The sequence below is a fragment of the Furipterus horrens genome, unplaced genomic scaffold, assembly GCF_987537825.1.
Source record: "Furipterus horrens unplaced genomic scaffold, mFurHor1.1.pri manual_scaffold_5, whole genome shotgun sequence".
Classification (NCBI taxonomy): domain Eukaryota; kingdom Metazoa; phylum Chordata; class Mammalia; order Chiroptera; family Furipteridae; genus Furipterus; species Furipterus horrens.
In genome coordinates, this window is record NW_028327175.1 from 151855039 (window position 1) to 151879387 (window position 24349).

Consider the following 24349-nt stretch of genomic DNA (forward strand, 5'->3'; position numbering starts at 1 on the left):
GAGCAGGAACAGACATCCGTGAAAGTCTGTGGTAGTGCCCTAAATCAATCACCAAGTGAGAAAATGGCGTGTCACACTTTGAACAAAGAGCTACTCCAAAGAGGTTGAGAAATATTTAAGAAACAGGTTTTTTAATAACAGTTTTATTGAAATATAATTTACATATTACATAATTCACCCATTTAAAATGTACAATTCAATGGTTTTAATATAGTCATACAATTGTGTAACCATTAACACAATTCATTTTAGAACGTTTTATCATCCCCCAAAGAAACCCCATACCCAATAGTAAGTATCCTCTGCTAGCTCCCGCCTGCCCCCAGGCCTAGGCAAGCATGAATCTACTTTTTGTCTTCATTGATTACCCTGTCTATTCTGGCTATTTCATACAAATGGAATACTATAGTATGTTGGCCTTTTGTGTCTGGCTTCTTTCACTTAGCATAAGTTTTCTAGATTCATCCACCCTGTAGCTGGTAGCATATACTTCATCCTTTATAGTGCCAAAAATTATTTTTAAACCAAATATTTAGAAAGGAAGGATTCTTATAAATGCCTTTATTCATTTATCGGACTAATATAGCATATGCTGGAAGATATTAAGTTGTAGAAATCAAAGAATAGATCCCATTTGATCTGATTCAACACAATCAAACATATTCTTTGCTGTTTTTGCTCATATCTATGAATAGACTCAATCCAGAATTGCAAAATTATATAGTATATTTTTATACTGACAAAATATATCTAATAATTTATTCTAGGCAAAATAATAGCACTCATTACGAATATATTTTCTACAATTACTACAGTTCATAACCTCAAAAATTTATACTTGAAAGGGGGCAAATGGCATATATGAATAATAGTACTTCAAACTAAAATATAAATATGTGGTTACCCTGTGTTGAACTATCCATTAGTATCAGTAGATTCACTGAGGTACAGTGTATTCCAAAATATAAATTCTAAAGAGACAGGGACAGTTTACTAGTTTACTGATAGATACCAAGCACTCAAGGCCAATATACTTAAAAAAAAAAAAAAAAAGAACAGTTTTTAGGTTATTAGTTAATATGTTATATGTCATATGGCATTGTATTAATTATTTTGAATTGTTTTAAAATAACTTTCTTGTGTCAAAATAACTTACACTCATTTTAGAAGTATGAAGAAACATAGAAAATTATATTAAAGTTATCTAAGAAAACTCAGAAAAAAAGGCACAGCTAATATTTAGAACATTTCCTTCTAGTCTTTTCTATGTATGAATACGTATCTTAATTGGTAGACCTCATATAGAGTTCAGGTCACATTTCACCATTGCTTCTCAATAGAATTAATTTATACATATAATTTAAAGGCCTTAAATATTTTATGGATAATACTTTTATAATCAGTTACATGATCTTATTCATAAGACATGTGATATGTGATATATACACTAAAACCAAAGGAAACCATGTGCTTGCAAATGAAGTACATACCAATCTTTAAAAAATATAATCATAATTGCATTAATGAGCTTCCTAAAAGGAAACCTTTATAGGTGGAAAACAAAACCAAGTTCTCTTGTCATCTGAAGCTACACTTGTATATACCGGACAGGGCAAAACATTTATTCACCAGGGCACAGGGCACAGTATACCAACGTGACCTTAACAAGGTTTGTTTTGGGAATCCCAGCTTCTCCTTGCTCCAACTCTCCTTCCTAGTGTACACTCCTACTTCAACTCTGGCACCCATTGCTCTACTGCTCTCACTTACTGAAATCAGACAGAGATTATAGGATAATCCTGGGCAGCAGGCAGCAGCCTGGGCTACTTACTCATCACAGTTCTGGCACCTTAGATGAATGAATCATTTTATTATTCAAAGCACAGCTGTCTCAGCTATAAAAATGAAAGCTCTACACCAGTGGTTCTCACTATCGTCCAGATCAGCATCATCTACAAACTTGGCACACACTCAGGTTCTTCCTCAGCCCTACTGAACCAGAAAACTCTGGGTGGGGCCCAACAAAGTTATCATGGACCACACTTCTGACCAAGTTTGTCAACCTCTGCTCTAGACTTCCTCAGATCTCCTGCCTCTCACCTCCTCTTCCACCCTCACTGTGAACTGTTGTCCTGGCTTCTGACTTCTCTCGGGAAAAAAAAAAAAGGCAAAGAAGACTTGTATAGACTTGGAGCAACAGAACCAAAAACCACCCACCACCAGTGCAGCCACATACACTGCCTTGTTCATGACCTTTCTAAAGGTAGTCCCTACACTCACGTGAGTCACTTCACTAGTTCTCCATCCTTTTTTTATTCATCATTTTTTTCTTCACCTGTATCCTTTTCAGTGGCATACAAACCTGCTGATACTTTTCCCATCTTAAATTCCTATTTAAGGAATCTAACCCTAACCCTAAACCTAACCCTACAGCCACCATTTTTCAAAACTGAGGTATGATTAGTATACAATAAAATACAGATTCTAAGATTAATAAATTTTGATAATTATCTAAACTCATGTAAATACCACCTCAAACAAATTGTAAAGCATTTTAATCACCTAAGAAAGTTTCTCCCTGCCCCTTTTCAATCAATCCCGCTTCACCCACTCAGTCCACCACTAGCCTGATTTATAGAACTAAGATTAACTTTGTCTGTTTTACAACTTCATAGAAAGGGAATCATACAGCATTTACTCTTGTGTCTTCCCTTTTTTGCTCAGTACAATGCATCTGATATTCAATCATATGGAAAGATCAGTTAAAAGATAATATTCATGACCAGAAATAAAAAGAGCCAAAGTGAAGCAGTAGCAATATGGAAAGGAGAAGGAAGAGGACAGACCAAGAGAAGATATAGAAGAAGAATCAACAGAATTTGATAACTGACTGACTGAGTGGTCAAAGATGACATGTGGGGTTTTGGTATAAATGACACAGCAAGTTAGGGTTTTTATGTAAAAATAAGCTCAGTTTTGCACTATAGTGAAGCTGAAGCTTTACTGGCAGTTTCGAGTTGAGTTTTCCAGGAAGAAATTAGATGTATAGATATAAAATTCTAAAAAGTATTTAGCATTCATTATATAATGTAGAAAGTATCATCACAAACGATGGTGGGAGTTCAGCCATAGGAGTGGATAAAATGACAGAGAGTATATAGCAAGAATGGAAGAGACTCTCAAACACTGTCCTTGGGAATATAACATTTTATTTGTGCCCCCATCCTTGCTTCCGGGAATATAACAATTTAAAGTTGTTAGAAAAAGAGGATATTGGATACCAACATCCATTCTATCTTGCTATAAATGATAAGAACATGTCAGTCACGATAATTCCATGTCCCCTGATAGTAACTAGAATAGATATGGACTTAATCAAGGCCAAAGTGAACTACATGAATGATTTCTGGGAAATTTTTCCTTGTTTATATGAAAAGAAAGAACATGATCTGTATGAAATTGCTGAACTAATGTATCAACCAGATATGAAGTCTGTCCTACTTCTGGACTTTCTGTTGTGAGAAAATAACTGTCTTTAATGCGTGAGCCAGATGAGTCAGGGTTTCTATCACTTGAAGTAGAAAATACCCTGATTGATAAAAGGTATCCATGCTGGAGATGGCAGGAAATCATTAGACAAGAAATTGGAAAAAAGAGTGCTATTATTAAAATCAAGAGAAAAAATATTTCATATGAAAAGACAAGCATAAGAGATACATTATGTGATCTATGAATACATGTGTATATACATACATAAATGAGCATTCTTTACATTGATACACACACACACACACACACCACTACATGGGTGTTCTCTATTAAAAATACATGACTCAGAATAAAAATATTAAATATTTACCTGATGCCTGGCATATAGTTTGAAGAAAATGAGTATTTGTAGGAGGAATGAAAACTGGTCCCAATAAGGTAAAGTGATTTTTGGCTTCTTTTTAAAAATTTGATCAGTTTGATTTTCAAATTATTTACAATGGGAGTTGGTCTCTCAATTACATTCAATAAATACATACTTTAAAATCTAGGAATCTTGACTCACTTGTGGGGATGGAATTTGATATTTTTAAATATTGGTACTTCAAGTTAATGATTATAGATGATGTAGTACAAACTGATGGTATTAATATAAAGATATAGATACCTTAATGCAAATAGTGACCTTATCATTCTAAATTATGGCCACAGGATAAGATGACTTGTATAGAATTAGAAAAAATATTTTTAAATTTAAGTTAGTGGATAATGCTAACTTTCAAAGTAACTGAGAAATCTATCAATACCTTCTCTACTAAAGGATCAGACTAATGACAGAAGGTAAGAATAAACATGGAAATTTTCATTTCTCATTTTTCTGTAAAAGATAAATCACTACCTCCTACAAGAAAGTCCAGAGAGTAGCAAAAAGTTTAGATGAATAGGAAATGGCAATTGTCTTGTGCTGTAGACCAACAGTGCAATTTTAAGATGTTCCATCCAAAGCTTTATAAAGCAACACAACACTCCAGGGTCAAAATCCTATAAAACTATACTAAGAACCCTGAGGTTAAGGCTCATGCCATAACACCTTATTACTCTAAGTGTGTCCAATGGTCCAACACCATTGTCATCATCTGGAAGTGTGTTGAAAATCAGATTCACCCAGATCCACTGTAGTTTGAGAGGCACGCTTATATATTCTCCATATGACCTCTTGCTTCAATTCTCAGTTAAAATACGGAGCCCATGACTCATGATAGCTAGTCTCCTAATTCTAGCAGTGCTTAATTGTTCATTGTGCACATAGGGCTCCAGCAAAAAGCAAAAGGCCAACAGTCTGAAGACCAAACAATGACATGACAGCTGCCTTTTTATTAAGTAATGTGAAAAGCACTGGATACAATTTTTAATATTCAGATTAGAGAGATAATTTGTATAATCTTACTGCAAATTCCAACAGAAGGGTTGGAGGGAGAAGAAGGAAAAAAACTTGCAATTGCGTAATTATAACATGAAGTGAGGCAAAGAGAGTTAAAAGACATCAAGCCCCAAGCAGAGAGGCAACCGTTAGTTACAAGTTCTTTAGGAGACTCAGAGGCTTGTCTTTTAATAGTTAACTTGTCTTTGCAAACCCCTGTTCCAAAGGCATTTCGTAAGTGGTTTTATAGCTGATGGAATCTAAATTATGGACAGATCCATGGTATGGTGCATGTTTCATTTTTCTTTTTCTCTTCTTTGCCCCATCCCACCACCCTGGCCCCTAGCAAAACTGCCTGCTCCTATTTTGTATTTCCAGGTTCAGCATAGAGACTGGTACATAAAGGAGCTCAACACTGAATGAACACATGCATGCATGCATGCAAACAAGAATGACTCTTCGCTTCTCTTGATGGGTGATGCGTTTATTATTTGAGTAGGGACCAATGGTGACACCACCAAAGTTCAATCTGGAATCTTCTTGCTGTAGTCTCTAGTCACCTACTGAGCCCAAGAGTAGCCTCTGGTAACAAATAACACCAAGAAGTGTTTATCAATTCATATGAGTACTGGGCATAAACATTTACTTCCAGTTCTTCCTGTATTAAAGCAACTTACTCTAAGCAGATTTCATTATGCTCATAATGGCAGAATCATGAATGAAGCCCTTTCTTGTGTTTAAAGCAATTTTGGTTGTTACAAAATAACTGAAGATAAGCTTGAAACAAACAGTTGTTAAAAATAAGCAAGGCAAAATTAAATTTAGTCTTCTTTCTTTATAATTATTTATTCATAATTAGAAACCTGCATAGTATTCAATTTCTTGGGAAATATAATCTGCTCACTTTTTTTCCAAAATGACGTTAAGACAGAAAATTTCCATATAAACATTAGTTTTCCTTTTTATTATCCTGGCTCAATATAGTCAACTTTAATTACTTTAAAAAACAAGAGAACATTCCTTCCAAAATAGGAGACTCCCTTTTGGTGTTCCTTATACAGTCTTTTGAGACCAAAATATATATAATAAATCAAAGAAGACAGACACAAGCATGGTAAGGGTAAACTATTTGGCTGAGAGTTACTTTAGAGGCAGAGATGAAAGAATAGAGTCCAGTCTCCTATTTCTTACCCATTTGTAGCACTCCTTTTCCTCCTTTTAATTTGCTGACATTTGGATAGACTACCACCTCATATTCAGCTCTCTCTGAGAAAGGCCTTACTAAAGAAATATATTTTTTAATACAATACAAACTTTTGTGAAGGCTCCTTGGCTTGGGATTTTATGCATTAATATTCAACTACTAAAAATGTTCATTTCATTAGCACTGCAGCCATCTCCTTAAGTCAGATGTTCAGGTCCCCTCAGCTTTACACAAACTGCCCAGGTGATTCCAATGCACATCTAAGTTGGGAAAGCGGTGCCCTAATCATCATACAATGGCTGGCATGCGAAGCACAATAAATGCAGCGAGGCAAAAATGTGAGTGCTATAAATCAATAAAATCTCACCCCTGTATCTCAGACAACAGAGCTCTCAGCATCTCTCAGTGAAAGAAAATATTTTTAGAGGTTTTATCTGCAGTGTGTTTTCCCTTTGTGGGTAGGATATCCGTTTTCCCCCCTCAGACTCCTGAAAATCCACTCACAATCCATACATCCTGCAAGTGCCTCTTGTCCTCTGTTCTCCAGTTTCTTCCTAGGCCTCTTTCCCATTCCCACCTCTCTGCTCCCAGCACTGTGTCTCCTTTCTTTCTCCTTGAACTACAGGGCATTATTTTGCCTTCCATGTGGGATTAGAACAGTTGCTCCTCACACACGCCTGGGCTTTTGCAGCTCACAGAGAATTTCCTAAGAAAATAAATTCCTATTTACAAAGCACTGTTTCTCTGTGATGTGCAGTTCTTTAAATATGTTGAATCTGGGTATAATACTGCTTAGAAAAGAATGATTTGAAATAAAACTGAAAATTTAAAGTTAGCTTATTTTTACATTTAACAATAAATTTTGCAATGTATACATCAACTCTCTTGTTCAACATTCTATCCCATTCCATTTCCTTTGACTGATTTTGACAGGTAGACTGCCCTTTAAAAAGCTAGTTATTGTAGTCATTAAAATACCAAATTTCAACATGGCCAATAAAATACATTTGTAAAAAGATCAATATGGCCATGTTAAGGAGAAAGGTTATTAGAAGCACTTCATAATAACCCAGTGAAAATTATTGATTTTAATGAATATACACTTGTCATATCAAGTTATTAATTAAAACAACCCAGTCACATTATCTCCTTAATCAGAGAATGATAAAGTGACAGTTATTTTAAGCACTCTTCATTTATTCATCATTAAAGTCGAAGTCCTGTTACATTGTCATCCAGGATATTGCAGGGAAGTAAAGATAGTTTAAAATATATTCCTGCCCTCAATAGGTTCTAACAGCCTAGATTGGCATAAAAATTAGTTACTTCACAAAAATATACTGTCTCCCTCAAAAAAGTCATGAATAAAGTCAAACAATTTTTTTCTGAAAAGTCACACTAATCTTATTTATAATACATCATGCAAAAAGAAATTTAGATAGCTTATCTTCAGCTGCATTTGGGGACCTGTGAGTAGCAATTATCAGTCTTCTATAAAGTACATGATTTACAGTCCTAGGTATATATGCAACAACATTTTCATAAACAGTCAAAAGGCAAAGAAAACAAAACGCTCAACCCCTTTGAAAACTATACACAATTCATGAGACATTATGAAATGTCAAAACCAAGGAGTCAAACAAATATCTCAAAACCATCAATTTGGTTTGACATTTTCTGTCCAGATTAAAATGTGCGAGACATGGAAGGAAACCACTACCTTAATGAAGGTTGTTTAGAACAAAATGTTCCCCTAAACGCTGTACGTTTCTGCGTTGTAGGCTCAGCCTGCGGTGTGCAAGCATGGCCTCCAGAGGGGCCAGACCCTGAGAGCACCAGAACGCAACATTTCCGAGGGACTAGTTCAAAGACAGCCCAAAACGAGCTTGGCCAAGTTTAGCGCAATGTTTTAAGCTCATTTACATCCACTGTCTCAGCACAAAAAAAGTTATTACTTAGCTTCACTGATTATCAGCATAAGGACAATCTTGTTTCAGCCAGACTGCTCGCAATCCCTCCCACCGCATACCTACTAGATTCAAGAATTCAAAAACGCCTTTTGGAAACATGTAGGTTGACTAAATGCCATCTATTATAAAACAGACAACAATGGCACTTATCAAAAACCGAAACGCTTCACTAAATTCCCTGAGTTGCTACCATGCCTGTTATTTTTGAGATATAATTGACATATAACACAATAGTTTTAGGTACACAACATAATTATTTGATATTTGTATATATGCTGAATACATTATTGACCAGAAAAAAAGCCAAAATATTAGTTTGGATTACTTACTTATAATATATACCATTATAAAGTTAATGTGTGTTATGTGACTTGAGTAATTCCAAGAAGAATAATCCTTTGACCCCAGTTGTTTCTGCCACCATGGCATCCCCCAAGAATATCCCCTTAATTAAATTTTCACAAGAGTTATTCACCAGGGTTTTGTAGACTGCATTTTGGGAGGCAGGTAACAAATTGATCAGGGGCCAGACCTTGAGAGCACCAGAACACAACATGAATATCCAACCATAAATTAGTGTTTTGGTTTTTATTGGAGACAGCAAACTAAACATGATGAAGAAATAAGATTTCCTTCCTATAGAAGGAATTGGGAATATATCTGAAACAGACAACCAGCACAAAAGCTACTGAGATAGTGTTTTAAATACAGATTCCTGGGCCCTGCCCTATACCTACCCACTCAAGCAGAATTTCTACTGGTGAGATCTTGCATTTCATAACAAGTAACTCGGGTGATTCCTAACAGTGCCAAAGTTTGGGAATCATTGCTCTAGAGGGTTTTAATACCTTTCCTTGAAGGACTAAAATTTTTACCATAGAATCTTTCTGTCACATACACACATCATATAGCACTTCTCGATTAGATGACTGATCGTGGTAATTTTATCCCTCAATTAAACATATATTACGACTGTAAAAGATGCAAATAAGCCATATAAGTATTCTGCCTTCCAGGATTTTACAGTCTCAATTATGTGATCATTGTAAATTGTGTCATTAAAAAGTATAAAAAAGAACATCATCAAAAATGAAAGAGACTTATAATACTGTAATAACTACGTATGGTGTCAGGTGGGTAACAAGACCTATGGAGAAGGATCACTTGATAAGTTAGATAAATGCCTGAAATTAATATAATACTGAACATCAACTGTCATTAAAAAATAAAAAAAATACATTAAAAATAGTAAATAAAAAGAGAGACTTATATTCAAAACTATGCTTTATCAAGACAGGAATTCTCTGCAAGCCGAAATTAATACATTTCTAAGCATTTTTAAAGAGCCAAGGAGGAAGAGATCAAGGAGGACTGGGGGCTGAGAGAAGACAGGACGTGCAGGGCGAGGACAGAGCTAAGGTAGCAGTGCTGGACACTTACTCTCGTTTGCATCCTAGTAGCACTCAAACTACATAAAAGGGAACTCACTTTCTCAAGGACAGTACATTTTTCTTTTCATATTGCAAACCACAGTGCAAATATATTCTCAAAAGAGAATATATTTCTTCATATAAGGGGCAGTGCTAAGAAATGAAAAGCAATCCTTGAAAGAGAACTGGTTTCAAATATTTTTTTAAAAATAATTACAGAATATCCTCAATTTGAGCAACATAACAGAAAATGCTTTATCTAGAAGTTTTCACTAGCTAGGAAAGTCTTATCTAAAATGACAAAGCTATCTGAAACCTCAAGGATGAGGTGACAATAACCAAGGTACCTGAACTGTAGCGAAGGAACCTAGAAACTCTCAGAACATAAAATATAGACACTCTCCCTCATGATAACATACCACATTAGCAAGCAGAAGCAAATATGAGGCCCCTTCATTAACACTAGAATTGCAAAAATCAGAGGGCAATAAGAAGGTAACATACAGCTCTAGAGTCAGAGGAACCTGAGTCATGTCCTGGATCTTCCATGATTTAGGAGTTGCTACCTGGGCCTCAGTTTCTACATCTGTAAAATGGGGCAATAATGGCACAAATTTACATGACTGTTATACAGATAAATTAAATATCTACATTAAACACCTGGCAGAATATTTGAAAGCTCTCTGTTTAGTGGTTAGAACTACAACTTTAATGGCTCATCATATGGAGTTGTTAGAAAAAAGAAAAAGCAATTATAAATTCATGCTTAATATATAGCCTTATATATATGACATATATATGTTTGAAAATCTATACTTATATATTTTTAATTTTTAAAAATAATTTGTGTTTATTTATTTATTTTTAGAGAGAGGGGAAAGGAGAAAGAGAGGGAGAGAAACATCACTGTGTGGTTGCCTCTCACTTGTGCCCCCAACTGGGGACCTGGTGTGCAACTGAGTCATGTGCCCTGACTGGGAATCGAACCAGCGACACTTGGCTCACAGGCCGACACTCAATCCACTGATATACTTATTTTTATTGCTGTAAATAAACAATCAGCAAGCAGGCTGGTTGTGCTTCTATTGACATGTTGGTCTTTAATTTTTTTGAATTATTTAGTTTTATCATTAGAGGACTTTGACATACATAAAGCAAATTTTTAAATAAAATAACTATTATTCAATAAAAGAAGTACAATTTATAAGTACGTTTCCCTCCCAGGATTTGCTGTGAAGTTCGTAATGAAGGAGATAACCGTTAGTTGGCATCAATAATAAAACAGTAGTGATGATATTTATCAACCATTTCCTAAGTAACAGAACTTTATGTGGATTACCTCAATAAATCCTCATTAACAACTCTAAAAGGTCAAGGTCTATAATCATTTTTGTCACTAGTTTACAGATGAGGAAACTGAGGCTTCTTAGGAAGTAAATATTCTAAGTCACATGTCCAAGAGCAGTGATTCCAGTCTACCTATGTGAATCTGGAACTTCTCCTCTTGCCCATCAGCCTATACTGCCTGAAATCCAGGACAGAAATCAGCTGTTAATCCTAATCCACTGTTCCTGCCATGTACTTTGGAGCCTGGCATAGGCATTATCAACATAATTCAGTTTATGAGAAACAAGAGTCAATAATTCCATTCAGTCTCACACTCTCCTTTGGAAATCCCCCCACTTCTACAATGGGACTAGGTTTCCACAGCTGCTCCCAAGTGTCCAGAGCCCCAGGCAATATTGCCCAGATGAGTTGTCCATCCAGGGTCAAAACATTGCCTCGGATGGTGCCCACTGAGACCATCATCTTGGCTGGGGACCGTGAATCTTACATGTTACCCTTTCCAGTTAATGTGACACATTAATTCTATTCTAATACACATTTCCAGAAAGCTTCTTGTAAAATGGAGCCTAACAGTGAAAATTTCACACTCTGGGTGGAAATAGATGAGATATTGAATTAAATCTCAAAATATAGAGGGAAGAAAATGGATCTAGTGAGGTTGGTAAGCAAACCAAATCTTATCATGTTTTCCTGTGATCTATTTTATTGCTGAATGTGGCATGTATTAGATGTTCAATGAAAACCTAAAAATATGGCCTTTTAATATAGTGATGGGACTAAAACATTGCTGGAGGGAGGTGGAGGGGAGAAGGGAAATTAAGGAAAGGATTTAGTCAAGGAACTAGTATGAATGACGTATGGACATGGATAAAGGGTGGGGATCAACTGTAGGGGAGGAATGGGGTGGGTGGGGCAGGGGACAGTCATGGGGAAGAAAATGGGACAACTGTAATGGAACAACAATAAATTAATGAAATTTAAAAAAACTCTGCTGGATATCAAAGGGCCAAACGGCAGGCCCGTGCCACCACAACCTCTCGGTAGCATGAAAACATCTGCTTGCAACAAGGCTGTGTGTGGGCAGGAGGTTCAAACTGGCTGGTCAGCGACAGTTTATGACAGATAAGGGATATGCAGAGGGCTTAAAGTGTCTATTTTGCTTCTGGTATTTCATTCATCTATTAACAGAGGTTGGCTACTCACTCTAAAAAAATTAACTACAACAAATAACTAAGGCAGAAAATGGCATTTTTTCCCCCTGGAAATTACTTTGAATACTATGGCAATAAGTCCATTTGAAGAACAGAGTAAAATGAAGGTAGTTATTAAACAAATGTGGTTGAGATATTGAGAGAACCTATTAAAACCTCATATGTGAAATATTCTTGTTGAAAATCTTAAAACTAAATTCAATCAATCCTTTAGATCCGATTTCTAGTTTACAGGAAGTATAAGGGATGGAGAAACAAATTAAAGGACATCACTAAGATGAAATCAGAAAAATACAGAATGTAGGCTATTTTATAGGACATCTGACCAAACTCTGTCAATAAGTCAATGGTTTAAAATAAAAATTAAGAAGAGGGGAGAGAGAAATTGTACTAAATTTTAAAAGCCTTGAGTGATATAACCAAATGCAACAAGTGAAAACTTGGTTGGACCCTGATTTAAACAAACTAGTAGTAAGTCACTTTTGAGTCAATACGGGGAGTATAAATATAAACCAGGTATTACAGGGTATGATCAGATAATTGGGAATTTTGTAGGTGTGATAATATTGTGATTATGTAAGAAAATGTTCCCTTTTCACATGCACATTGAAGTATTTAAGAGCAAATAACATAATATCTAAAGTTTGTTTTAAAATACCTCAGCATTCCCCAGTCCAAAACAAAGGACAACAATTACTGCAAAAGATGGATAATTGTTAAAACTGGGATGATAAGATTCCTTGGATAATTCTCTCTCTTGCATATGATGAACTTTGTAAAATTTTATTTAAACATATAATCTACAAGATATACAAATGGCCATCAGATATATAAAAAGATGCTCAACTTCACCAGCTATTAGGGAAATGTAAATCAAAGCTACAGTGAGATAACACCTCACACCTATCAGAATGGCTGTTATCAATTAGACAACTAATAACAAGTGTTGGAGAGGTTGTGGAGAAAAAGAAACCCTCATTCACTGCTCTTGAATGCTCTTCAATAGACAATGGGATAAAGAAAATGTGGTACATATATACAATGAAATACAACTTAGCCATAAGAAAAAAATGAAATACTTCCATTTGCAACAACATGGATGGATCTTGAGAATATCATGCTAAGCAAAATAAATCAGATGAAAAAGTCAGGATTCATATGATTTAACCCATATGTGGGCTACAAGCCTGAGAGCAACAAATGAACAAACAAGACAAAAACTCACAGTCACAGACAACAGTATGATGGTTACTGGAAAAAAGCAAGGTAGGAGGAAGCAGTGAAGTGTAAAGAGGGTCAAATATATGGTGACGGAAGGAGATTTGACTTTAGTAAACACACAATGCTATTACAGATGATGTACTATAGAGTTGTACACTTGAAAACTATTTAATGTTATTAACCAATGTCAACTCAATAAATTTATTAAAATTTTAAAATAAAAGTAAAAAGGAAAGAATCTAGAATTCTAAGTGTACAAAATACGCAACATGGTGTTTTAAAATTAACATGAATTATAAAATGCATCATCTTTGAAAATTATAATTTAAAATGTAGAGGTATAAGATTGTTTTTAGAAGAGCTGATATTTTACTTAAGACTAAAAAGGTCATTTCTATCATTTGACTAAAAGTTTATTGAATGTTAATCTTTTCTGTTTTGTCCGTCAAGATACATTTTTCATTAGTTGTCTTTAATATTCAACTCCCGAGGGCTAATTATTGTTCAAAATAAGCATTAGCTATTCTTCTTGGAAAATACAACTAAAAGTTCATCCTTGTCACAATTATGAGTTAAACCTGTACTTACTGACATTTGCAACCATACTGGTAGTTCTTTAATAGGCAATATGAACAGGTGCTTATGATCCACAATTGGTCCCTTAGAGGCAGGGTCCAAGGCGCAGTTGGAGTGAAGAAGAGAAAATTAGTGTCCTAATTATTCTCCCTACTCCAACTATGAACAATGTTACAGAGTCTTTTGGGTTCCCAAATTTCCAGCATCAATATCAGAAAACTTCTGGAGTGAGAAGTCTTAGAAAATAATTCATCTTTTGATTTTATAAAAATTCAACTCTATTTTCCAATGACAATAAAAATATATTATAATCCCTAACAGATCAACCAACCTTATAGTTCATACAATGAAAATGAGAATCACCATATGAGGTAAGTTCAAACTTATCCAGCCAACCCTCAGAAACAATCTGCTTCTACAGCCACCTGGAACAAGTTTCCTTATCCAATTAAGTAACCATTCTATTCAGAGTAAACCCCAAAATCTATTTCCTCAGAAGAGCACAGCAGAGCATAAAAGGGACTGGGAGATTATTTACATAGGAAAATATGCAAATCCAATTATTTCTTTTCCATACAGTGACATTTTAATAAAGGAAGGCACTGTCCTGATATAAAAGCCACCAAAATGATACAGCTCCTACATGGAGTAGCAGTTTGGTCACCATCAGCACCACTGAAGGAACTAGGCAAAATGACTCAGACGACAAACAAAACCACTCCAGGAAATTCCAAAGTGGCTCTGGAAAACCCACCTGACATGAACAACTTCAGCTATTTCTGAACTTCTATTAAAAAGAAAGACATTGCTGGGCATCTTCTGGACTTAACAAGGTATGGTGTGAATCATATACTCCAAACAGACACACAATTTTTACCAAGTATTTTAAGTTATCATCAAGCATCTCAGAGGTTTTAAGGAACTCCTCATTTCCCCAGCATTAAAGGCTCTGATTTCAACGGCTCGGTGAAGTAGACATGATTCTGCTTCTAATCAGAATTGAAAACTTTTGTGACTAGGAATGCACCAGAGATATCCAAAATACTAGCAAAATACGATGTTTAGTAGGTCAACGCATAATGTTGACTGAGATTTTTATTTCTGATGAATAAGCTATAGTAATAAACCTTACAACACACAAGATTTAAAGAGTCCTGAAGGTTTCATAGGTATGAGGTTCACGCCCAATTCTCTGAAGGCCTCATTTTGAAGGTTCTATTATTAAGTCTTTTTTTTAAGGGACATTTCCCATTAGCAGTAAAAGTAGTTACATTACAAATAAAGTAGTAAGGTAACATTGTATTTATAAATCATAGCTCCCCTACTTGTGATGTGAAAAATAGCATTTCATCAAAAAATAAACACCATCATGAGATTTATTCACACACCCATCCTGCATTAGAAATTGGCTGTTCGAAAGTGTCAGATATATGAAACTTGGTGCTTTGAGAGGGAATTTGTTTTGTATTACAATAATCCTCCCCAAAGATTAACAGTAGTATAACAAGAGTTAAGAGAATCATCTTCAAATACACAGAAGCTAAACATAACTTCTTTGGAAAAATGCAATTAAAATATGTCAACATGTGGGATATTCTTAACATTGAGCCTCTCGAGTAAAATGCCTAAAGTTAATGACAGCATTTCTATTCATTTATCCGAGACCAAACAAATGAATCCAGGTACTTACTATGTCAACTTGAAAATACTGCTATACAATATGTTTTTCAATAATAAATGAAAACAACAAGCACAACCAACAAAAACAATGGTTTAAGTAATCATTCATAGTAAAAAATAATTTTCAACATAAAAGACCAGCTGGTAAACTGAAAAAAAAAAAAAAAAAGGAAAACTGTCCCTAAATTTTTGACTTTGACTTCTAGAGAATTAACAACAATGGAAATCTTTAAAGGATTTAGCTACAACAACCCTATATTAAACTACTTAATACTTTAAGAAGTCTAATGACATTGTATCTCTTCAACAGTGAAATGAATAGGAGGAATTCACATTCCTATTTAGCTTAAAAAGCTTTTAGATTTCCTTCTAAATATAGATCTAATATTTGAACATCTACATAGTAAATAGTCTTCAAATATTTAAAAAGGAGACTTCAATTACACTTCTTTGATTTAGAACTGTGAATTCAAATACGATCTAATAATACTCTAGTCTTCAGGCAACTATTAATTTAGAATGTTTTACCTCGGGTGCGACTTTAGGGTCTTCTCTTTCAGCCTAGAGTTCTTCTTCACTCTGAGCTGCAAGACCATTTTGTGATCATCACCACAGTACCACAACATTCTAAATTTCATTCCAAACCGGGCTGATGTGAAATACAAAGTGGCACAATGCCTATTGACTTAAAACACTGACAATGTCAAATCATTTTAGGCTTTTGGTAAAAACTGTCTTCTGAAAAGCACATCCAACAAGAGAGCAAAGTGAATTTCATTTTTCCTTCTTTTAGCTGTGCCAACCACAGATGCTTATTAAGCCAACAGAACCACTTTTGCTGGGAGGAGGGGGAGCAGGAGTGGCCCAGCTTGATGTCATGAGGTGTGGATAAAATGGGCAGCACTTACCATCTCTCTTGGAACACCCATTCCGACAGTATCCACAATACCTGCATATCCGTGCGCTCCTAACTGCCTTGTTGAGTTTTAGTCCATAAAATGGCAACACGAGTAAGAGCCACATGGGAAGAATAACCAATTACGCCAATGCCAAATTCACTTACCTGCAAAAGGAAAAGCAAAGATTTAGAACACTCTAATCATGAAGGCACAATAGTCTCTCCACATCCATACTAATTACCTTTGACTTACAGCAGATTATATGATCATGGAAAAAGACAAATATAACTTGCGGCCTTTCATAACACTATGTAGAAAGAGCAATTCCCTTCTGCCATAAAAAAAACTATGAATTCTTTAAACAGGTACAAGTTAACTGGATGAAGAATAGAGTATTTTCTTCATGAAATGATAAACAATTCCTCTACAATTTATTGAAGAGCAGATCTTAAGGGTGTTTCCCAGAAAGTGCCTAATGATTGTCATTACATCAGTTGCAGCTTTCTTTTTAGGATAAAATGGTGCTCATTGCTGAGATTTTGCCAATGATCTCCTAGACAACTGACAGCTACAAGAGCCATAAATAGATCAGCAAACACCATCACTGTTTGCTGCCCTGAAGTATTTTACCCTTATATATTTCATTCTCATACATTCCTCTTGTTTCAAAGAATAGGAAATATACAAATACTGATATACCAGGGGCACATAACTAGCAAAAAAAGAACAAAGTGTAAAATGAAGCATCTCTATATCTACCTACCTAAAACCATAATAACATCTAATATTTTTTAGCTCTTCTCATGTGCCAAGTACCAGAGCACTTTGCATGTGCAAACTCATTTTGGTTTTTTAATGTAAGTATAGTTGATATCCCGTATTATATTAGTTATATTGGTTTCAGTGGTATAATATAATGATTTGCTGTTTTTATACCTTACAATGTGATCACCCTTACAATGTGATCATAATTATCATGTGATAATAATTAGAATTATTAAATTCTAAAAATTATCAGTCATGGTGCAAACTTATCACAATATTATTGACTATGTTCCCCTTCACCTTTTTCACCCATTCTCCCACTCTCCTTACCTCTGGCAACCATTCCTTTGGTCTATTTCTAGGAGTCTGCTTTTGATTTGTCTTTTTGCTTTGTAAACAACTCTTTGAGGCAAGAACTGCTATTATTTTCATTTTCTATAAATTTGGATGTTAAAAAAGAAATTAAGAAACTTGCTCAAAACTATATGGCCAGAAGTGACAAAGCTAGAATACAGATATGTATTATTTTATTATTACCAACTTAGATTTCACAGTTTTCTGAGTCAAAACATCAAGTTCTTTCTCTCATGGCATTTATTTTGACATATTACTGAAAGACTACGGAAGAGTCTATAATTGTGCACTTCAAAAAAAAAAAATCAAAATGACAATATGGGTATACAGCTGTTTTCTTTATAAGATGGAACATCATTCCCTTAGAATTAGTAAAAATAAGTGCTTGATAGAAATAAAATGTTTCAATGTATCAAAGTTTACAAGTATCAAATCATTATTTGTCCTTAAGACTGCTACTATAAAACAGAAGTTCCTTCAAGGACTGATTGCTCATAGGATTCATACTTGATATATAGAATGTAACATTACAAACATACATAATAGAACCTTTTCTAGTTAATGTATCTCACCTCCTTCCAATGTGTCCCTACATGGAAGCTATGTGCTTACTTCACTGCAGCAGCTATTTCTCCATTTTTAGAGCCCTTGTTTGGATGATATTCAGACATGGGATTTCCACTAGACAATGGTCTCATTACTTTATGATAATACTTTATTTGTGATTAAAAAACCATATTTGGTGGGAAGAGTCCTTCATCCAGTGTCAAACATTTTCAAAAATCAAATTCATCCATACAAATCACTGCATTCATGAAGTTTAACACATATAAATAGGCAAGTAAATAGAGAGATGATATAATTATGTATAGCTTACTTATGTATCTGTTTCTCAAGGCAAGTATCTCTTGAATACACATAGTACTTTCCAGAGTGAAGACTTTGAAGGGCAAAACATTCCTTTGAATGTTCTGACACGTATATGGTTTTTTCCTCCACTAAAAACCAATCATTGAAGCCAATCATAGAAAGTATCAGATTCCATTTATAGTCACCAATTACCCAACATGTACCAAGTTCGATACTAAGCTTTTTAATATGTTAGCTGAATTCACTTTAATAAAAATCCTCTTAAAAAGATGATTCCTATTTGACAGATAAGAAAAACAAACTTAGACATAAGCAGGCTCAAAGGCAATATGCTTATTCACTGGAATTCTAGTCCAGATCTCCAGAATATAAGGCATTTTTTGGACGACCTGCTTCTGTATAACTGTATCACTAATCATCTCCTCTTTATTAAGGATAATGTGAGATATATGCCTGAGTGGGCATATTTTTCTTTAAAAGGGAGAAAACATTCATCAGGCTTAGTCACATTTTCCCTTTTGATTTTTATTTTAGATCTCTAACACGTATTGACTATTCTAAATACCACTTAAACTCTGGAGAGAAATTAAGCATGTATACTCATTTACAAGAAAATTTCAGTTTAAACAAAAATTATCAAAAGTGTCCAAACCTTTTCTTTTCTGCTTTAAATTTGTTAGCAAGAAAATGCTAGCCATTGAGATATGTCTGGGGTGGGCATTTTGTTACTATGAGTATAATTTTTAGTTATTGCAGAATTACAGAGGGAATAAGACAAGGAGTCAGACTAAAGAACAGAGGAAGCAGTTCCAAAAATCACTGTGTTTTTTGTGACTTCCACAAGACTGGAAGGTAATTGTGGTATAAGAACAGCATTAATACATCTGTACTTTGTCCTATTAATCAAGTTCCATTCTAGAACTGCATAATAAAACCTATTAGCAGCTAATGGTAAAATGCTAAATGCATTTGAGAGAGAATATCTTCAATAAAGGAGTTACTTTATGCAAATAGCTATTCATATGTCTCAGAATATTATTTTCAAAGCATTTGCAGATGGCTGCACATGGCCTCCAGCTTCTGATGCACATTCATTCAGCAACCAGGCCTGGGCTCCCTCAGAATATTGAGATAAACCAAGTTCCCCCCAGGGCCAGACTGCCTTCCTGCTTTCTCAACCTTTCACTTGACTATCAGCAGGACATTGGTGAAGCACATTCTTTTTAATGGCAGGAAACTGTACAAATTGAGTGCTATTCAGAATGTTTTCCTTTCTAAAGGGGGATTCAAATGTCCCTGCTAGTGACAGAATTTCTGAAACATTTAAAGGTCTCATCCATAATGTAAACAAATCTCAGGCACAGGCCCACTGAGTCAAGACTGAAATAGCGATCCTGGAATTATCTCCATTCTGGAAACATTAGCAGCTCTCCATAAAGCACAGGGAGAACAATCTCACTATGGGCGACACAGGGTAATCACCTTCCACAGACAGACACATATCACTGGTTTCAGAGAACTTTAACCTTTTCCATTAATTAAAAGAAAAAAAGTACAACATGCAGACATTGATCTAGGTCTGTCTTGTGCATTGAAAAGGTCATCTTCACCTCCCAAAAGACAGGGAAGCAAATTTAAAAACAAAAACAAAAACCATAAAAAAAATAGAATTGAATAGGGTCATTTTGCATCAGTTTTCTTAAGCAGTGACTGAAAACCAACACTCACTCATATCTTGAGCTCTTTTTGGCCTTTGCACCATGCAATACTAAAGATTAAAAAATGTTAAAAGGAAATATTCATCCAATTAGTGAAAAAACCCTACTGGTTGTAAATGTTAAAGTTACCACCAGGTGGGAAGAGTGTCATGGTGTATATGCTGGAGGTTATTGTCACACTGAGCAAATAGCAAAAAGATCTTTTCACAAGACAAAATAAAATTCTAAAGCAAAATCAATTATTCATTGCAACGCAAGGAAAACGATTTAGCTGTGGGCCTGGGATGCTATCAATAATTTCCTGGCTTTAGACGTTCTTAAGTCTCCTAATTTAATGGGAGGATGATTCTTTTCAAAGATTTCTGACAACTTGGAAAAACTGTTTTTGAGAGAATCAAATTTTATATAACAATATTACTGACTACAGTTTTGATGCAAAACAGAGAACTATTAGGCATAAGGAAATTAATTCTGTTTATTATTTGAAATATATATTAATGACCAAGTAGAATTAAATACTCTAAGGAACAGCTGGGAAATAGCAGCAATGGTAGGCTATATTGAGGGGAAAACCTAGGAATTCACCTAAAGTAAATTAAAAAATAAAAACAACAAATAGAAACAATTATTTCCATAATTTAAGTATTAATATTAATTTTCATTGAAAACCTGCACTGAGAAATTTTCTAATCATTAACAATTTTAATGTTAAAAACAATAGCTTTGTCTCAATTCTAGGCATAAGGAATGAAACATCAAAGAAATCTGAAGTATGAATAATAGTTTTTAGTGTTTTTCCTCATTAAACCATGTGTCTGCCTCCCTCATCAATTATGGATTACAATTCAAGGAAAACAATTTAGCTGAGGGCCTATGATGCCACCAATAATTTCCTGGCTTTAGACATTCTTAGTCTCTTAATTCAATTATCAAATAAATTTCATTAAATACAAACACAGCAAGTAAGTGAAAGGTGAACTTAATGAGCTGCTTCTCTCAAATATTTCATAGACAATGTCAAAACTTATTGTGAAGAGCTGCATCCTTGGTTAATGAGACTAGCTTGATCTCTAAGTCTCTAAAATAACAAGATTGCTAAAATTTTTTAAAGAAAAATGACTACTGCCATTAGATAAATGCAAATATATTGAGCTTAAAACTAAATAATTTTAATAATAAATAAGAATATTAGAGGAATACCATTTATTCATTCAAAATATTCTGACCGGGTGCCTGCAATAGGTACTTATTATGCTAGATATTCCAGGGTGATGCAGATATGAATCCTTCCAGAAGGTAGCTGACATCATAGGCCAAACAGGGGCAGAAATAATTAAATCAACTTCTCAACTACTTTCCAGTTTTCTCATTACTTAGGGGATAAAGTGTGACTGCAGGAAGCATGGCCATAAAATCTCCCCAGTGGTTACAGCCTGTGCACATTAACAGAGTCTGGTCTGGTCTGACTTGAAATGAAGATGAAATTAACAGTTTACAAGAAGTTGATATATCCAGAAAAAAGTTTACCATCCTCACATAAGACGGTTTCTGTCCCACAATAAGAGGAAATATAATTTTTCAAAATAAATCAGTGAGATAAGGCCCAGGATAGTGCTTAATTAGTTCATTTAATAAAGTGCTTTGATGGAATTATAAATCATCAAAAGAACTGTGGTTGGGATATAGATGAGGCTGTGTGTATTCTAGTGGCTCTCAACCAGCAGGATATTTCAGAACCACCATGATCCCTTATCAACACCGAGTTCTAGTCTCAGAGGAAATGGCTACAGCACTGAAACAGGAGAAAATTCCTCTTTCCTCACACTGTCTTGCTTAGGGCTAGAAGTCACAGAGCAGCTAAACAGAGAAAACTAGAAGCAAACCAACTGCCAAACACTGAAAACTATAAAACCTGTCGCTATATGGGTAAAAATAATTCATCCACTGGTATCTTTGGGACCAAGTATATGCCAGGCACTGTGCTAGTTCTGGATAAACACCAGTGAATGGTGTAAATATGTGTTCTGTCTTCAGAAAATTTGCAACCTAATGGGGGAGATAAAGGACATCCAGCAAATAGGCCAATAAATGTGCCAATCAGTAGCAACTGTGGTCAGTCTTCCAGTGAAATTCACAAGGTCAGGGATAATGTAATAAATAGGGAACCATGATCAAGGCTAATTGGGAACTAGGGAGAGGTCTACTTAGGGTGGCCAAAGGGAAGGTGACAATGTGATAGGTCACCTTGATCCAACAGTCAAAGGACACAATTTCATAACACTAAAGAAGTAGAGAACACCGTTTTATCTTAAATCATCAAATGTTCAACAAGGATGGCTCTGAGAAGAAAAAAATATCATGTACCTTTTGGCAAAATAGCAGGAAAAAAAAACTGCGTCTAACAATTTCATATGACTGAGAGAATAAGTGTTAAGAGCCAGAACACTGTCTGGTAAATCTCATTTTATCTTCAGTCCTACTAGCTTCACAGATGAGGAAACCGAGGATCAGAATCAATTAGGTAACTTGCCCAAGACTGCACACAGCTGACAGACTCAAAACTTGGAAAGCTCTTGCCACCGACTACATTTTCCTAAACTCAGAACATGGAGGCAGCTAGAATGCACACCTGGACTTTTGGTATATGCTAATCAACCTGGCCCTGGACTTAGCCATTCCCAAAGGATATGCTGATGGACTGAACCCATTCCCAGGGGAAATGGTAACGGACCTAACTCAACTTGTTAACTAACCTGGCGTGGGGGGGTGGGGGGGGGGAGCAATGAGATGTAAATGAGCTACTGAATATGTTGATAAGCAAAATCACCTTTACCGAAAGGTGTGTTTCACAAGTATTAAAAAAAAAAAAAAAGGTGCCTGCAGAAGTGCGGGCAGGTGATTCCTAATGGGCCCACGAGGAGGACCAGGACTCTCCATTACACCATTCCCCTGCTCCTACAGGCCCACAAGGAGGACCAGGAGTCACCTTTCCCCCACTTCCCTCACTCCTAAGAGCCCTTGAGTCAGTCCAGGAGTTGCCTCTCCCCTTAACACCCCTTCCCCTTCCTTTGGTCCCTCAATAAACCAGTTATTTGCTTCCAGAGTGGTCTCCAGTGACTTTTCAGAGCAGGGCTGCCCTGACACCTAATATCTACTGTTATCACAGAGGTATAAGAACAGCATATCCTCTGTCCCTTTTTTAGGAATGGAAATATCTGCCTTGTGATCACTGCTAGTGACAGCGGCACTTACATGTTTAATGTACTGGTGCCTCGTGGAAGGTGAGTAGAGGTGGTAAGAAAGGATGTGCCTAAGAGCAAGAGGAGCCACGTTGTTTTATCAATAGGAATAGTAGCTATAGTTCACCAAGGTATGATGCACTCGACTAATCAAAGTCCAGCTTTGCAGTGGAAACCACAGACAGAAGACAAGTGGGAGTTCTGCTGGAGGAGAGCTCCGGGTAGTGAGGAAGCCACCTGAACAGCTTCAGCAGAGCAGGCTTCCAGCCCTAGTTTTGCCCCTGAGGAAGGAAACATGCTGACTGGGAACCCAGACAGGTAAAGCAGCAGCTGGCTTTTATAAGTACCCTTTGCACCCAGTGAATTTTGTGCCACGTGTATTTATGATCTGCCTCAAAAAGCTTAATTTTTTAAAAGACAAAATGTAAAATAAAGGGATCACTGCAACCACAGACAAGTCACTACCTTTTAAAACCGTTTTCTCATTTACAAGACTTGCCTTTCCGGATTGTTGTGGGGAATCACACAAAATTTTACATTTGACAGTACTTTGTAAATTGTAAAATATAGACCAATGTAAGAAACTATTTCTAATAAGAAATGAAGAGAAGTGCACTCTGGGTAAGACAACAATTAAGATGGCCCTCAAGGGTGCACATGGACCAACCAGTGGAGACTCTCGCCCCAACATACAACAGAGGGTGCTGGCTAAGGGGAAGGCGTAGGAACCAGAGAACCACCCTGGCCTGATGTGCAACCCCATCCTAGTCGCTCGACTTCCCTGTGCTGCCATTACCCACTTCACTGTAAGTCTGAAAATAATATCGAGGATGCCGTGTCTCAGGGAGGCCATGACCCGATTCATTTGCTTAGTAAAGTCTCTGAAAGAAGTAAAACTTAATAAATGGGGAAGGGTCTAGTCAAGAAACAAGTATAAAGGACCCACGGACATGAAC

The 24349-nt window shown here is 35.7% G+C and overlaps 1 protein-coding gene across 1 annotated transcript in view; it reads right to left on the minus strand.

Moving 5' to 3' along the window:
* The window catches only part of ANK3 (ankyrin 3), a 501644-nt gene that overhangs the window by 428677 nt on the left and 48618 nt on the right, over positions 1-24349 (minus strand). The gene's annotated exons all lie outside the window — the stretch shown is intronic.